This window comes from Globicephala melas, chromosome 2 (genome assembly GCF_963455315.2).
Source record: "Globicephala melas chromosome 2, mGloMel1.2, whole genome shotgun sequence".
NCBI classification, from domain to species: Eukaryota; Metazoa; Chordata; class Mammalia; order Artiodactyla; family Delphinidae; genus Globicephala; species Globicephala melas.
In genome coordinates, this window is record NC_083315.2 from 29,678,215 (window position 1) to 29,682,071 (window position 3,857).

The 3,857-nt window shown below is 39.6% G+C and overlaps 1 pseudogene; it reads left to right on the forward strand.

The window, feature by feature from the left end:
- Nucleotides 1-1,553, forward strand: LOC115864704 (eIF-2-alpha kinase GCN2 pseudogene; annotated as a pseudogene).
- The last annotated feature ends 2,304 nt before the right edge of the window (nucleotides 1,554-3,857 follow it).

The following is a 3,857-nucleotide window of genomic DNA, read 5'->3' on the forward strand; positions in this document are numbered from 1 at the left end:
ATGAAAAGGCAAGTGATAATAGGTGTTGGCAAGGATGTGGAGAAAAGGGAATCTTCTGTCCTCAACCTGGAAGAACCTGTTATAATAAGCTCTTGTGACCTCCTTGTTGTAAGTGCTGGCCAGATGTCCATGACCAGGGCCATCAACCGAGCCCAGAAACTCTGGTCAGCAAGAATCACAGCAGAAATCATGTATGACTTGTCACAATCCCAAGAGGAATTACAGGAGTACTGCAGACATGATGAACTCACCTATGTGACCCTTGTCTCAGATAAAGAAGGAAACCATGTCAAGGTTAAATCTTTTGAGAAGGAATGGCTAACAGAGAAATGAGTGCTGGAGTCCAATCTCGTGGTCCATGTTGGGCAGAAACTGAGAACTAAAGTCAGTGATGAAAGTGTTACTAAACTTAGATTTGGCTGCTTGGTGCTTGAAAGCCAATACTCAAGAGACAAGTATTGGTAGAAAGGAAAGGTTGCTTTATTTAGGAGGCCAGCAATCCTGGGAAGAAGGTGGACTCATGTCCCAAAGAACCAACTCCCAACTGCCAATCAAGGGGCATGAGATTTTAAAGGGAAGTTTCAGGAGTTATAAGTGGAGGGAGTGGGCTACATGCAGAACAGCACAGTCAACTCTGACAATCAACTTGAATTTGGTCATGTGGTGGTCTGATCAGTGTCATCTTGACTGTTTTAAGTACAGTTAACCTTCAGTTCCAGGGTCTGTTTGTTCCCATTTCCTTGAGGCCAGTTCTTGGAATTGTGTAAGATGGAGCAGTTTATGTCATGGCTACAGTCTTGTCATCATTGCAGTTAACTCCTTCCACCTGGTTGGGGTTTCTGTATCTGCAAAACAGCTCAAAGTACATGGCTCAGAATATTAGCTATAGCCCTTGAGGAGGAACTAGAGGTCCTTGACTTTGTTTAATGACTATTATTATTTTGTCTTATTTGACTGCTTTGCTTCGCTTCTGCATTTTTCTCACTTCTCTGATTAAATTAATTCTTTAGCTAAAGTTTTTCTACAGACAAGAGGCAAGTGGAGGACGTGGGGGGCAGGTATCACAGGAAGGCCCCTTGGGTCCTGCTCAATTACAAAAGGACTATCAGAGAAATTTCTGAAAATCTTGCAGTACAAAATCTGAAGGGGTCATTTTCACATGCTTCAAGTTTGTTGAAATCCATGAAGCAACATTTGTTCATATTGTGAGTGTGATAGTCCCAGGGAAGCTGTCAGCCAACACTAGGGGATGGTATGAAACTCAGATAAAAACACTTCGTACCTGCCTTGCCAACTTACATCAGAAAAGCAGTGAAATTGAAATTTTGGCTGTGGATCTACCCAAAGAAACAATCTTACAGTTTTTATCATTAGAGTGGGTTGCTGATGAACAGGCATTTAACACAACTGTGAAGTAGCTGCTGTCATGCTTGTCAAAATAAAGATACCTCAAATTAGTCTGTGATGAAATTTATAACATCAAAGTTGAAAAAAAGGTGTCTGTGCTATTCCTGTATAGCTACAGCAATGAATACTGCAGAAACTTATTTTAATTCTCAAGAATGATCATTACACTGTTCAAAAAGACAAGAGCTTATACTATATAGTGTTGTACATTCATTGTAATTTAAAATTAACTTTACATTCTAAGAGGCTGTCCTACAAAGTAAGTTGTAAGTTTTTCATGTGTAATATATTATAAATTTATCTTTCTGAACACAATAAATGCTTTCATATTTAAAAAAGGGAACTCTTATGCACACATGATGGGAATGTAAACTGCTACAGCCACAGTGGAAAACAGTTTTTGAGGTTCCTCAAAAAATTAAAATAGAACTACCATATGATCTAGCAATCCCACGTCTGAGTATATATCCGAAGGAAACAAAACCATTATCTCAAAGAGATAGCTGTACTCCCATGTTCATTGCAGCATTATTCACAATAACCAAGGTATGAAAACAACCTATGTGTCTGTCAGTGGAAGAATAATCAAGAAATTATTAGATACACTTACAGACACACACACACACACACACACACAGAGGAATATTACTCAGCCTTAAAAAAAAAAGGAAATCCTGTCATTTTTGACAATGTGGATAACCTGGAAGGCATTATGCTAAATGAAATAAGCCAGACAAAGACAAACACTGTATGGTATTGAAATGGAGCAGGACCCTGTGGTATATGCCCGCCATGTCCTCAGCCTGCCTTTTGTCTGTGGAAAAACTTTAGCCAAAGAATAAGTTTAATCAGAGAAGTGAGAAAATGCAGAAACAAAGGACAAGAGTCAAAGGAGACCAAATAATAATAGTTTAGTCATTAAGCATAGTCAAGGACCTTTAGTTCCTTCTCAAGAGCTATAGATAATATTCTGAGCCATATCCTGTGAGCTGTCTTATAGATACTGAAACCCACACCAGGTGAAGTTAACTTCGTGATGACCAGACTGTAGCCACGACATAAGCTGCCACAATTCCGAGAACTGGCCTCAAGGAATGGAAACAAACCTACCCTGGAGATAAAGATTAATTGTACTTAAAACAATCAAGATGACGCTGATCAGACCACCGATGACCAATTTCAAGATGACTGTCAGAGCTGACTGTGCTATTTCTGCATGTAGCCCCCTCCCTCTGTCTATAAAAGCTCTTCCCCCTGATTTTCAGTGGGGGTGAATAGGCCTACGGAGAGGCATCCGCCCTCCCCCACACTTGCTGGCATCCAAAATAAAGCAAACTTTCCTTTCCACCAAACTTGCCTCTTTATTGGCTTTTAATATTTATTTATTTTATTTATTTTTGGCTGTGTTGGGTCTTAGTCGCGGCACGCAGGATCTCCACTGCCGTGCACAGGCTTCTCTCTCTCTAGTTGTGGTGCACGGGCTTAGTTGCCCCGCGGCATGTGGGATCTTAGTTCCCCGACCAGGGACCGAACCTGCATCCCCTGTATTGGAAGGCAGATTCTTTACCACTGGGCCACCAGGGAAGTCCCTTTATTGGCTTTTGAGTGGTCAGCAGCCAGACCCCACTTTCGGTTACAGTATCACTTAGATGGGGAATCTAAAACAAAAGTTGAACACATAGAAACAGAGTAGAAAAGTGGTTTCCAGGGAATGCAGATGGGGGAAGTAAGAGATTGGTAAAAAGGAAAAAGTCAGTTATGAGATGAATAAGGACTGAGGATCTAATGTATAACATGGTGACTATGAGTTGATAACACTGTTTTGTATAACTGAAATTTGCTAAGAGAGTAAAACTGAAATGTTCTCACCACAAAAAGAAAAAAGGCAAATATGTTAGGTGATGGATATGTTAATTAACTTGACTGGGGGGAGGGGAATCCTTTCACAACGTAGATGTATATCAACTCATCATGTTGCACACTTTAATTATCTTACAATTTTATTTGTCATTTATACCTCAATAAAGCAGAAAAAATAAGTACCCATGTGCACTCCTAAGTTTTCCCTTAGGTCTCCTTGTGAGAATCACTAAATTATTTAGTTACCTCTTAACTGTGCTTTTCTTCCTTCTAAATTAGGAGTCTTTAAATAAATTTGTCAGAAAGATTGTTTAAATAAATCTTGTTCTATACAAAATTAGCTTTAAGGAGTTGACAGGATTGATTCAGGGGACAGAAAATTCTGATAAGAATTGGATGTTAGATTACAGACAGGGTCCAGGGGTGCTAAGAAATGGTCAGAAACAGGGGAACAAAGTAGCAAACAAAGAAAGCCCTCAGACCAGGGTAGGTAGTATACCAGGTCATTTGTGCTTTTTTCGTTCCAAAGGGAACTTCTGAGAACAAAATATGCAGGCTTGTAATTTTTATTGTTTTCCTAATGATACAAA